This window comes from Anas platyrhynchos, chromosome 32, assembly GCF_047663525.1.
Source record: "Anas platyrhynchos isolate ZD024472 breed Pekin duck chromosome 32, IASCAAS_PekinDuck_T2T, whole genome shotgun sequence".
In the NCBI taxonomy this organism is placed as follows: domain Eukaryota; kingdom Metazoa; phylum Chordata; class Aves; order Anseriformes; family Anatidae; genus Anas; species Anas platyrhynchos.
Window position 1 is genome coordinate 4,533,808 of NC_092619.1, and position 14,508 is coordinate 4,548,315.

The 14,508-nt window shown below is 49.4% G+C and overlaps 1 pseudogene; it reads right to left on the reverse strand.

Moving 5' to 3' along the window:
• Nucleotides 1-14,508, reverse strand: part of LOC113841867 (olfactory receptor 6E1-like) — a 59,833-nt pseudogene that overhangs the window by 23,511 nt on the left and 21,814 nt on the right.

Genomic DNA, 14,508 nt, shown 5'->3' on the forward strand with positions numbered 1-14,508 from the left:
CAATTCTCTTCAAGGATCTTTTACTCTCACCTTACTCATGAAAACTTCCTGCTGACTTTTCTTTGGTGCGCTGTGAAGCTCTGAGCACCCTGTCCCAGGCAGCAGCCTCTGGGCAGCAGGACCCTGCCCTGCCCTGCTCTGCCCTGCTCTGCTGGGGGGGTTCTCTCAACCTGCAGCTTCTCCCCGCAGCACCCTGGGCAGCTCCCTGTGCAGGCTGAGTGCTGAGCCTGGCAGGTAGCAGAGGCCCTGTCCCAGCACACAGCCCCTGGGGCACAGCAGGGACCCTGCTCTGCACCACAGCCCTGGCCACCCCTGCCTGCACCCTGCCTGCAAAGCCTGCAGCCAGCCCTGTGAGAAGGAACCTTCATCTCCTTTCCCTCTGACAGCTTTGGCAGGTAATCCCTGCCCTGGAGTTTGTCATTCTCCTCTTATCCAAAGAAACTCTGAGAGTCTTCCTGAAAGATCCCATAGGCTGTGGGATTTGCCAGCAAATCTGGAGATGGCAACAGGAACAACAGCTGTGTTGCCCTGCAGCCACAGACTTACCCTGTTCAGGGCTCTGAAGATTTCTCCCACTATGAGCTCTCAGCATCCCCCCTCCATGCTGCCTTTAACATCTCCCTCCCTTCTCTCAGCCACCCTTGTCCCCTGCAGGCAGTGCCCCCAGACCTGATGCGTTGTGCAGAGGAGCTGCTCCTGGGCAGAGCTGTCTCTCTGCAGTGCTGCCCGCTTGCCAGGAGCTCCCATTGGGCCCAGGAGCCCGGCCCAACTCATCAGCACAGGGAGATCTTCCCCTGGGCATCCAGAGGAATCAACTTTGAAACAGGCTGAATCAGCCACTCTTGCTCCCACCCTCTACTCAGTAAGAAAACTCATTTCTAGCACAGTTGTTCCTCATATCAGAAAAAGTATGAGGTCCAAGAATCACCTTCTGTGTCCTCATTTCAGGGAGGACACCCATGCAATGCCATCAGAGATCTCCCTGCCGCCTTTCTATGGGAAGCCAAGCCCACCTCTCTATGGGCCTATCAGGTACTTGAGAAGAGGGCATCACACAAGTACCATGCCAGCCAGGTGGAGGCCTCTGGAGGCCTCTTCTCAGTATCCTCAGGAGCACTGGGTGCAGGGGATGCCCTGCACCATCCCTCACGTACTCTCCCTAACTAGCTCAAGCTTTAGAAGGCCTCCCACATGTCTGGACTCACATTTCCCTGTGGAATCTTGACCTCCTCCAGAGAATCCTGTAGGAAATGGCCACCTCTATGTGGTCATTAACAAGACCTTAATGTATATTTTAGAAGAATTTTGAGAATTCTAAATAGAAGATCTCTCTGTGGTGTCATGACATGGCATTGTTTTATGCAGTTCATTTCCTAGGGGATATTACCCTCAAAGGGAAGGGAGGTGAAGATCAGTTTCAGCCTTGGCAGTCACGATCCTGAAAGGCTGGATTTGTAGGTACCAAAAGGAGTAAGGAAACAGACAGAAGACAGCAGATGGCAGACCTCAGAGGGACATATTCATGCCTTTTCAGGGGGCTGTTAGAGGCGATCTCATAGTAGCCCTGGAAGGCAGAAAAGCTCATTGCCGGAGGGTCTGCATCCAAGCATTCGGAGAGGGCAATAAGCTTCACTATCTTTGAAAGGTCATGAAGGTGGAGCGAACTCCCGTAGGACACCAGTGCTTTCAAGTCCACATCATTTTTCTGTTGTGGAGCCCAGAACTGTATACAGTAAACAAGGGGAGGCCAGACCAATGCTAAATATAGAAGAAGATTCACCTCTTTTGACCATTTGACTGTGCTGTGTTTAATGCATCCCAAGATGTGGTTTGCCTTCTCTGCTACCAAGGCACCCTGCTGGCTGATAATGAGCCTGCTATCATCCAGTGCCCCCAGATCCCTTTCTGCTGAGCTGTTCTCTAGTCACCTGTCTCCCAGACTGTGCTGGACCTGTGTCCATCATTACTTCATTCTAGGTGCAGAATCTGACATTGTCTCTCTGGTTGTCTTTGTCATTGTCTTTGGTTGAACTTCATGCCATTGCCGATCACCCAATGCTCCGCTCTATCTTGATCAATCTGCAAGTCCTCTCATCCCTTCAGGAAGTTAGCAGAACCTCCCAGTTCAGTGCCATCTTCAAACTTGCTAAGGATGCATTCCACTCTTGCATCCAGATTGTCCTGGTTTCAGTTAGCACAGAATTAATTTTCTTCCTAGTAGCTGGCGGAATGCTGTGTTTTGGCTTAGGATGAGAAGAGTGCTGATAACACCCCGATGCTTTAATTGTTGCAGAGCAGTGCTTATACTAAGCCAAGGACATCTCAGCCTTTTGCTCTGTCCTGCCAACGGGCAGGCTGGGGGTGCAGTAAGAGCTGGGAGGGGACAGACCCAGGACAGGTGACCCAAACTAGCCAAAGGGGTATTCCATACCATCTGACGTCATGCTAAACAATATATAGGGGTGGCTAGCCGGGGGGAGGGGGCCGGACTGCTCGGGGTTAGGCTGGGCATCGGTCAGCGAGTGGTGAGCAATTGCATTGTGCATCACTTGTTTGCACATACTATTATTACTTTCGTATTATCACCATTGTATCATTATTGTTATTATTGTTATTATTATTTTGTTATTATTATTTCCCTGTCTTATTAAACTGTCTTTATCTCAACTCACGGGCTTCACTTTCCATTTCTCTCCCCCGTCCCAGAGAGGGAGGGGGGAGGGTGAGCGAACGGCTGCGTGGTGTTTAGCTGCCGGCCGGGTCAAACCACGACAGTCCTTTTTGGCGCCCAACGTGGGGCACGAAAGGTTGAGATAACGACAGATCTGATCAGAGTGTGTTAAACTAAAATTGGTGTAAGGATTAGACCTGCTTAATAGTCACTTGTCATGATGCTGATTGCTTTAATCTCAACTCTGCTGCGCCTGTTTTCCAAATTGAGTATTATAGTACATTATTTTCCGTATTTGCTCTCTGTCGTGTTGTTTATCCTCTCCGGGCCCTGGTTTCAGATCATTATGGTACTGAGTGTTATAGCAATGGCTTATGAGACGATAAGATATCTGGTCATGACTCTAACTTGGTATTTATACTCAGTAACATCGTGGACTCTGTACTTTGGAAACAGTATCTTGGGAACTATTAGCAATTATACCTATTGTTTTTCTCCGTTAGAGAGTCAATCTGTGGAGGGGAAAGGGGAAGATATTTTTCCTTACTTGATTACTCTCCCTTTCTCCTTCACCACCCCTGTATCCTCCTGGATCACTCTGCCTTCTTCCTTCACCACCCTCTTATCCCCTGAGCTTGTCAAAATAGCTCTCCAAGATATTGAATATTATTGGGATACTCAGAATACCATAGTCTTGTTGTTCTGCCTCATGAATGCACTTCAGATTCTGCTTATAGTTAAACAACTACTTGGGAAGCTCATCCGGAGATTTGCCCGGAGGCAGGATAGTTGTGAGTGGCAGGGAGTATGGGTGGATATGGGCAGGCATCTAGAGCAGTTGGCACCCCCAGTGTGTTGGAAATTCACCCCTGAACAATGGCAAAATCCTCAAAAACTGGCAGAATGCTTGAAAAAAAGGTGTCATGATTCTGGCAGTTCCAAAGTAACACAAATCATTGTAACGTGCTGGGGCCTGGCTCATGCCTATCGAGCTGCCATTGATACTGCTATCAACTTAGTGACAGACCCTGCGGCCACTCCAAGCCCTGTGACAGATCCAACGGCCACTGTGACCCCTACGGTGGACTCTGCAGCCGCTCCAGATCCGGTTCCTGCAGCTGCTCCAGTCCCAGCTCCTGCAGCCACTCCAGATCCGGTTCCTGCAGCCGCTCCAGTCCCAGCTCCTGCAGCCGCTCCAGTCCCAGCTCCTGCAGCCGCTCCAGCTCCAGCTCCTGCAGCCGCTCCAGTCCCAGCTCCTGCAGCCGCTCCAGCTCCAGCTCCTGCAGCCGCTCCAGTCCCAGCTCCTGCAGCCACCCCAGCTCCAGCTCCTGCAGCCACTCCAGCTCCAGCTCCTGAAGCCGCTCCAGCTCCAGCTCCTACTGCTGCTCCAGTCCCAGCTCCTGCAACTGCTCCAGCTCCAGCTCCAGCTCCTGTAGCCGCTACAGCTCCAGTTCCTGCAACCGCTCCAGCTTCTGCAGCCGCTCCAGCTCCTGTGGCCGTGTCAGAGAAACAATCTGTAGCAGTGCAAGTTGACCCTGCAGAGGGTATTCCAACCCCTGTAACGGGGTCAGAGAAACGAGCTGTAGCAGTGCAAGTTGACCTTGCAGAGGGTATTCCAACCCCTGTAATGGGGTCAGAGAAACGAGCTGTAGCAGTGCAAGCTGCCCCTGCAGAGGGTATTCCAACCCCTGTAATGGGGTCAGAGAAACGAGCTGTAGCAGTGCAAGCTGCCCCTGCAGAGGGTATTCCAACCCCTGTGGCAGACCCTGTAACAAAGTCAGAGAAACGAGCAGTAGCAGTGCAAGCTGCCCCTGTAGAGAAGGTGAAAAAATGGTATAGAGATTCAGGTCGTTTAGAACGCAGAGAGTCTTCTGCCAATCCAGGCAAGGCTTCTGCCAAAACTAGGTATAGAGATGACGAAGATGACGACGATGCTGGGCCATCAAGGATTCAGGAGGAGGAAGATGAGGATGCCGAAAAAGCAACAGTAACTACCCGAAGCCTAAACGAACGTGAGCTACGAGATGTGCGAAAAGATTTTGGTCGCTGTATAGGTGAGCAGCTTGTCACCTGGCTGCTCCGGTGCTGGGACTCTGGAGCCAATTGTGTGGAATTAGACGGCAGGGAAGCCAAGCGGCTGGGATCCCTTGCTCGAGACGCCGGCATTGACAAAGCAATTGCAGATGGAGCACAATCCACCAGCCTCTGGAGGCGTCTCCTCTCAGCTGTGAGGGAAAGGTATCCCTTCAAGGAAGAACTTTTATGTGTACCAGGCAAGTGGACCACTATGGAGAAGGGAATCCAGTACCTGAGGGAATTAGCCATACGGGAAGTGATTTATGAGGATCCAGACCAGAGACAAACATCCAAAGATCCAGATGAAGTCAAGTGTACACGACCCATGTGGCGGAAGTTTGTACGGAGTGCACCATCATCATATGCCAGCTCATTGGCAATAATGGCCTGGAAAGAGGATGAGGAACCCACAGTGGATGAAGCGGCTAAACAACTCCGGCAGTACGAAGAAAGTCTCTCCTCTTCCTTACAGGCCTGCGTCTCAGCTGTGGAGAAACTTTCTGAAGAGGTCCACCAACTTAAAGAGAATCTATCTTCCTCCCCACCTGACCCAACCAGTGTCCAACGACCGAAAGAGAACACCTGGGAGAAAACACTTTCTGAAAAGTTTCACCAACTTGAAGAGAGATTATTCTCCTCTGTACCTGTACAAAGCAGTGTCTCAGCTGTCAGGGGTAGGTGTTCACCAACACAAGGAAGACGATATGGTGGGTACTCACCCCGTGCCACCCTGTGGTTTTACTTACGAGACCATGGAGAGGACATGAGAAAATGGGATGGAAAATCTACCGCGACCCTAGAGGCACGGGTACGTGAGTTGCAAAAGAAAACAATCAGGAAAAAGGGATTCTCCGAAAAGTTTGCTGCTCCAACTTCCAGCAGACAGTCCTTCAAACACAGAAACGAGGAAGATTCTGACCAGGATTAGGGGGGCCCTGCCTCCAGCCAGGGGGAGGAAAGGGACAATCGAGTTTATTGGACTGTGTGGATTCGATGGCCTGGCACATCACGCGCACAGAAGTATAAGGCTTTAGTAGACACCGGTGCACAATGTACTATAATGCCATCGAGCTATAAAGGACCAGAGCCCATCTATATTTGTGGAGTGACAGGGGGATCTCAGCAGTTGACTGTATTGGAGGCTGAAGTGAGTCTGACTGGGAATGAGTGGGAAAAGCACCGCATTGTGACTGGCCCGGATGCTCCATGTATCCTTGGCATAGACTATCTTAGAAGAGGATATTGCAAGGACCCAAAAGGGTTCCGGTGGGCTTTTGGTATAGCTGCCTTAGAGACAGAGGGCATTAAACAATTATCTGCCTTGCCTGGTCTCTCAGAGGACCCCTCTGTTGTGGGGTTGCTGAGGGTCGAAGAACAGCAAGTGCCAATCGCTACCACAACTGTGCACCGGCGGCAATATCGCACCAACCGAGACTCCCTGATTCCCATCCATAAGCTAATTCGTCAATTGGAGAGCCAAGGAGTGATCAGCAAGACTCATTCACCTTTCAATAGTCCCATATGGCCAGTGCGAAAGTCTAATGGCGAGTGGAGACTAACAGTGGACTATCGCGGCCTGAACGAAGTCACGCCACCACTGAGTGCTGCAGTGCCGGACATGCTGGAACTTCAGTATGAACTTGAATCGAAGGCAGCCAAGTGGTACGCCACAATTGATATCGCTAATGCATTTTTCTCCATCCCTCTAGCAGCAGAGTGCAGGCCACAATTTGCCTTCACTTGGAGGGGAGTCCAATATACTTGGAATAGGCTGCCCCAGGGGTGGAAACATAGCCCTACCATTTGCCATGGGCTGATCCAGTCTGCGCTAGAGCAGGGGGAAGCTCCCGAACACCTGCAGTACATCGATGACATTATTGTGTGGGGTGACACAGCAGAGGAAGTTTTCGAGAAAGGGAAGAAAATAGTCCAAATCCTTCTGAAAGCCGGTTTTGCCATAAAACAAAATAAAGTCAAAGGACCTGCACGAGAGATCCAGTTTTTAGGAATAAAATGGCAAGATGGACGTCGTCAAATCCCAATGGATGTGATCAACAAAATAACAGCTATGTCTCCACCAACTAACAAAAAAGAAACACAGACTTTCCTAGGTGTTGTGGGGTTTTGGAGAATGCACATCCCAAATTACAGTCTGATTGTAAACCCACTCTACCAAGTAACCCCTAAGAAGAATGAGTTTGAATGGGGCCCTGAACAACGACAAGCCTTTGAACAAATCAAGCAGGAAATAGTCCATGCAGTAGCCCTTGGTCCAGTTCGAACAGGACCAGATGTAAAGAATGTGCTCTACACTGCAGCCGGGGAGAACGGCCCCACCTGGAGTCTCTGGCAGAAAGAACCTGGGGAAATTCGAGGTCGGCCTCTGGGGTTTTGGAGTCGGGGATACAGAGGATCTGAGGCCCGCTATACTCCAACTGAAAAGGAGATATTGGCAGCATATGAAGGAGTTCGATCTGCTTCGGAGGTGATCGGTACTGAAGCGCAGCTCCTCCTAGCACCCTGATTGCCGGTACTAGGCTGGATGTTCAAGGGAAGGGTCCCCTCTACGCATCATGCAACTGATGCTACATGGAGCAAGTGGGTTGCACTGATTACTCAGCGGGCTCGAATAGGAAACCCCAGTCACCCAGGAATATTGGAAGTGATCATGGACTGGCCAGAAGGCAAATACTTTGGGATATCATCAGAGGAGGAGGTGGGTCGTGCTGAAGAAGCCCCACTGTACAACCAGTTGCCAGAGAATGAAAAGAAATATGCCCTGTTCACTGATGGGTCCTGTCGTATTGTGGGGAAGCATCGGAGATGGAAGGCTGCTGTCTGGAGTCCTACGCGACGAGTTGCAGAAGCTGCTGAGGGAGAAGGTGAATCGAGTCAGTTTGCAGAAGTGAAAGCCATTCAGCTGGCTTTAGACATTGCTGAACGAGAAAAATGGCCAGTTCTCTATCTCTACACCGATTCATGGATGGTAGCAAATGCCCTGTGGGGATGGTTACAGCAATGGAAGCAAAACAACTGGCAGCGCAGGGGCAAACCCATCTGGGCTGCTGCATTGTGGCAAGATATTGCTGCTCGGGTAGAGAACCTGGCTGTGAAAGTACGCCACGTAGATGCTCATGTGCCCAAGAATCGGGCTACTGAAGAACATCAAAACAACCAGCAGGTGGATCAGGCTGCTAAGATTGAAGTAGCTCAGGTGGACCTGGATTGGCAGCATAAAGGTGAATTATTTATAGCCCGATGGGCCCATGACACCTCAGGCCATCAAGGTAGAGACGCAACATACAGATGGGCTCGTGATCGAGGGGTGGACTTGACCATGGACGCTATAGCACAGGTTATTCATGACTGTGAAACATGTGCTGCAATCAAGCAAGCCAAACGGTCAAAGCCTCTTTGGTATGGAGGACGATGGCTGAAATATAAATATGGAGAGGCCTGGCAGATTGATTACATCACACTCCCTCAAACTCGCAATGGCAAGCGCCACGTACTTACAATGGTGGAAGCAACTACCGGATGGCTGGAAACATATCCTGTGCCTCATGCTACCGCCCGGAACACCATCCTGGGCCTTGAAAAGCAAGTCCTATGGCGACATGGCACCCCAGAAAGAATAGAATCAGACAATGGGACTCACTTCCGAAACAACCTTATAGACACTTGGGCCAAAGAACATGGTATTGAATGGGTGTATCACATCCCCTATCATGCACCAGCCTCCGGGAAAGTTGAACGATACAATGGCCTGTTAAAGACTACCTTGAAAGCAATGGGTGCTGGGACGTTCAAAAACTGGGATATGCATTTGGCAAAGGCCACCTGGTTAGTCAATACTAGGGGATCTACCAACCGAGCTGGACCTGCCCAATCAAACCTGTTACGTACTGTAGATGGGGATAAAGTTCCTGTAGTGCATGTAAAAAATATGCTGGGTAAAACAGTCTGGGCTACTCCTGCCTCAGGAAAAGGCAAACCTATTCGTGGAATTGTTTTCGCTCAGGGACCTGGATACACTTGGTGGGTGATGCAAAAGAACGGAGAGGTCCGGTGTGTACCTCAAGGAGATTTAATACTGGGTGAGAATAGCCCATGAACTGAATTGTACCATGTTAAATAGTATATTATACTGTATGTTATCACTACCATGATTACTATAGGTGACTAATTAGAATGTATGGAAAAGAGTGTAACCTGAGCATGACATAAATGGTATGGAATAAGGGGTGGATAGATGTCCTGGTTTCAGTTAGCACAGAATTAATTTTCTTCCTAGTAGCTGGCGGAATGCTGTGTTTTGGCTTAGGATGAGAAGAGTGCTGATAACACCCCGATGCTTTAATTGTTGCAGAGCAGTGCTTATACTAAGCCAAGGACATCTCAGCCTTTTGCTCTGTCCTGCCAACGGGCAGGCTGGGGGTGCAGTAAGAGCTGGGAGGGGACAGACCCAGGACAGGTGACCCAAACTAGCCAAAGGGGTATTCCATACCATCTGACGTCATGCTAAACAATATATAGGGGTGGCTAGCCGGGGGGAGGGGGCCGGACTGCTCGGGGTTAGGCTGGGCATCGGTCAGCGGGTGGTGAGCAATTGCATTGTGCATCACTTGTTTGCACATACTATTATTACTTTCGTATTATCACCATTGTATCATTATTGTTATTATTGTTATTATTATTTTGTTATTATTATTTCCCTGTCTTATTAAACTGTCTTTATCTCAACTCACGGGCTTCACTTTCCATTTCTCTCCCCCGTCCCAGAGAGGGAGGGGGGAGGGTGAGCGAACGGCTGCGTGGTGTTTAGCTGCCGGCCGGGTCAAACCACGACACAGATGATGACTAAAACTGTTTCAGCAGGATTGTAACTGCAGAAAAATCCCAAGTGGTCTTTAGCTTACATTGGACAAAACAGAAGCCATCAGCAAAGCAGACCAATGACACCCTGGGCAGTACAAGTTGTACAAGTGATGATCTCTCTGTGCACAAGACACTTTCTGCCCAAGACAGTTGCAGCTCACAGTTGTGGTATCTCAAGGCAACAATGACATCCACAGAAATATGAATCATCTAGGTTTGGAGTATGTAGCGTAACCTTAAAAATAATGCAGGAGGAATGTCATCCTTGGCAAAGATCACACCTTAGCAGAATGTCCTCCTCTCCAGCTGCCCAGCCTCCAACCACAGCCTTCTCACTGGAAAGAACAGCAGAAAAAGCAGAAAAGTCCTTGACTCAGTGGAAGTACCCATCAGCAACAACTAAGACATCAGTGTGTTATCAGCAATAATGCTAAATCTAATCTAATCTAATCCTAAATCCAAAACACAGCACCATACCAGCTTCTATGAAGACAATTTGCACTATCCAGCCCCAACAAGGACACCAGAGTGAGCTGCGAGTTAAGAAACTGCCTTCGTGTTCTCTATGTAAAGCAAGTGTGAACTGAGGCAAACAGGGCTGAACTGTCCAGCTACAGAATTCAGTGGAGAAAACTCTGAGTTCTACCTGGTGGCTGAAAGTATAGGTAGGTGAAGAGAGAAATGGGAGAGATCATAGAATCATAGAATCATAGAATATCCTGAGTTGGAAGGGACCATTAAGGATCATCAAGTCCAACTCTTGACACCGCACAGGTCTACCCAAAAGTTCAGACCATGTGACTAAGTGCACAGTCCAATCTCTTCTTAAATTCAGACAGGCTCGGTGCAGTGACCACTTCCCTGGGGAGCCTGTTCCAGTGTGCAACCACCCTCTCTGTGAAGAACCCCCTCCTGATGTCAAGCCTAAATTTCCCCTGCCTCAGCTTAACCTCGTTCCCGCGGGTCCTGTCACTGGTGTTAATGGAGAAAAGGTCTCCTGCCTCTCGACACCCCCTTACAAGGAAGTTGTAGACTGCGATGAGGTCTCCCCTCAGCCTCCTCTTCTCCAGGCTGAACAGGCCCAGTGCCCTCAGCCGTTCCTCGTACGTCTTCCCCTCCAGGCCTTTCACCATCTTCGTAGCCCTCCTCTGGACACTCTCCAACAGTTTCATGTCCTTTTTATACTGTGGTGCCCAGAACTGCACACAGTACTCGAGGTGGGGCCGCACCAGCGCAGAGTAGAGCGGGACAATCACCTCCCTTGACCTACTAGCGATGCCGTGCTTGATGCACCCCAGGACACGGTTGGCCCTCCTGGCTGCCAGGGCACACTGCCGGCTCATATTCAACTTGCTGTCTACCACGACCCCCAGATCCCTCTCTTCTAGGCTGCTCTCCAGCGTCTCATCGCCCAGTCTGTACGTGCAGCCAGGGTTTCCCCGTCCCAGGTGCAGGACCCAGCACTTGCTCTTATTGAACTTCATGTGGTTGGTGATCGCCCAGCTCTCCAACCTATCCAGATCCCTCTGCAAGGCCTTTCCACCCTCAACAGAGTCCACAATTCCTCCAAGTTTGGTGTCATCAGCAAACTTGCTCAAAATGCCTTCTATTCCTGCATCCAGATCGTTTATAAAAATATTGAAAAGTACCGGCCCTAAAATGGAGCCTTGAGGGACCCCAAGATGGAGGACAGTGATGAAGACTGCCCACAGAGTGTTTGACTTCAGGGGTCTGGATATCCATATGTATTCAGACTCCACTCAGAGATGCCCATGTCAACATGGATTGGAGATTGTTGATACCACTTAAATCTGTGAGCAGAAAATAAAATAAAATTTGGAACACAAGAAATCCCTTCTTATTTTTCATTCTTATTGAAATCTTCTCCCTTTGACTACATACCTGAAATCTCTCTAATCAAATAATTGAAGATAAAGGGAATCATGCATGGAGACTTGGCACGTTTTAGGGAGTTTTGCACGTTGAAGAAGCCCTCTGGTGTCAAGTTCCTGAAATGTAGCTACTGAAAGACCAAACAAGCCTCCAAAGAAGTAAAAGACAGGAGCAAACCTTCAAGTTTCTGAGGCTGTTGGTAGACCACACTGAGAACCATGACTGAAGAATAAGAAGAATGACTAGACAAGGTGCCTCTCCTTGGGGTCACTGCACATCTCAGCACTGAAATGCACATCCTCCTTCTGCTGCTGCCTCAACATCACACCTCCACCTATTTCACTTCAGCATGAACCCCTGCTCTCCCCAGTATCTCAGCTCTACTTGTTTTTAAAACACTCACTGCTACACAATCACTCTGCTCTCCCTGCACTCCCCTGAGGCTCACAAACCCTGCCCTCTTCCCCTGCAGTAACAGGCCAGGATTTCAGGAAGTTCATGCATCCTCCAGGCTCATGGACATTTCCTAGGGTCCATCCAAGTGTGGAGTGTTAATGGAGGGGAAGAGAGCCAGGCCAGCTCATGGGGCATGGCTGAGCACAGCTAGACACAGCAATGGGCATTCCTCTTCTCCTAGGCTGAAGCACACACACAAGATAGAAACATCTCTGTAATCCTTAACTTGTGTTGCAGGGGTCTTCCTTTCTCCCACATTCACAGGAAAAACATTACCCTCCATCCACAGACACCAACTGCTTTCCATGCCAGAGCCCATACATGCTTGTAAGGACTTCCCAGACTGTCACGCATCTTCATGTTTCTCACTGCTATCCCCTGACCCTGTATCCCAGCTCTACACACTGCAAATCACACCCTCTCAGGGACCTCTGCACAAGAGACTTTTAGCTTCCCATCTCTTCCTGGTGCTCATTACAATCTTCCTGGTTCCCACGAGAGGTCCTGGTGAGATTGCTTTTCTACACCATGGCCTTTCTGACAAGTTTTTGTGACATTTTGGTGGGTTTATCTGATCACAGAGAAGGTGGTAACAGAAAAACACACAAGAGATCACAACAGATGCTGAGACAAGTGCCAGTAAGACCTTTATGACCTTACCATAGGCCTGTGGCTATAGAGCAAGGAGTCTCTCCTGAGAAGTGGATCCATCCCCTGCCATTCACTGCAGAGGGAAATCAACAGAGTTTGTGCCACCTGAAGAGATGAAGGGCGACCTCTGCAAAAGCACCCTTCATCAGAGCCTGGTAGATACGTACTTAGAGACAGGGCTTCATGTCTCACATTGCAACCACTCATTTAATTGGCATTGCTCTGAGTGGATACCACAGAGGTAGTCTGCTTCATTGCAGGTGTTTAAATGTAGGTAGATTCATGCTTTTATTCTGTAGGTATTGAGACTTTTAGGGAAATCAGAAAGACACATGAAGGATGATTGAAGGATTCTTGACAGAAGCCTCACCAGGTTTACATCTCAAGAAATGGGATGCCTGAGGGCAAGAGAAGGAAGCTTTGGGCACTGTCGTGGGATTTGGGAAGCTGAAGCATGTTCCCCTCTCCCCAGTACCCTTCCCTCCTCAGTGAGCTGTGTGAGAAACTCTGCCAACAAGTTCTGGACTCACAGGTGTGTCAGGGAGCTTGTGTCACACGGTGCTGTCCTGCCAGCTCAGGGTTGGAGCCTCCACTCAAGTCCAAACCATTTCAATTCCCTCTACCCCCAGCTTCCCTCAGACACTGGCTAGTGTGTGACTCGACTGTCCTGGCTCTCCAGGCAGCATGGGCAACACTTTGATGCTTGAACTGGAACTTTTCTCCTTGCAGGGAATGTGAATGCAACATGCTCAAACCAGGAGGTCCAGAAAAACCAGCTTCGCATGTGGCCACTTAACAAATATGTCCCAGAGGCTGTGGGACTTTCTTTGACTAACAGAGCAGTTGTGAATCAAGACAATACAGCCTCACCTGTTGTTCACCCTCTTTTTATACCTAGGCTCTCAGTATTTATGTACTTAATCTGCTTTGACGTTTTTAAATGGTATTTGGAAAACTATCTCAGAGGGTTTATGATTTCCTTCTTAACCTCAAAAATATTCAGAATTGAAGTGTGTTTCTACATATGGTGCCCCGCTAGACCTTCTCTTCACAAACAGAGAAGGACTGGTGGAGGATGTGATTGTCGGGAGCTGTCTTGGGCAGAGTGACCACGAAATGGTAGAGTTCACTATTCTTGGCGAGGCCAGGAAGGGAACCAGTAAAACCACTGTATTGGAATTTCGGAGAGCTGACTTTGGGCTGCTCAGGACACTAGTTGGTGGAATCCCTTGGGAGGCGGTTCTGAAGGGCAGAGGGGTCCAGGAAGGCTGGGCGCTCTTCAAGAGGGAAATCCTAATGGCGCAGGAGCGGTCTGTTCCCATGTGCCCAAAGATGAGCCAGCGGGGAAGAAGACCAGCCTGGCTCAACAGAGAACGGTGGCTTGAGCTTAGGAGAAAAAAGAGGGTTTATAATCTTTGGAAAAGTGGACAGGCCACTAGGGAGGACTATAAGGATGTAGCGAGGCTGTGCAGGGACAAAATTAGGAAGGCCAAAGCTCATCTGGAGCTCAATCTGGCTACTTCCGTTAAAGATAACAAAAAACGCTTTTATAAATACATCAACACAAAAAGGAGGACTAAGGAGAATCTCCATCCTTTACTGGATGCGGGGGGAAACTTAGTTACAAGAGATGAGGAAAAGGTGGAGGTACTCAATGCCTTCTTTGCCTCAGTCTTTAGCGGCAATACCGGTTGTTCTCTGGATACCCAGTACCCTGAGCTGGTGGAAGGGGATGGGGAGCAGGATGTGGCCCTCACCATCCATGAAGAACTGGTTGGTGACCTGCTATGGCACTTGGATGTGCACAAGTCGATGGGGCCAGATGGGATCCACCCAAGGGTACTGAGAGAACTGGCAGAGGTGCTGGCCAAACCACTATCCAT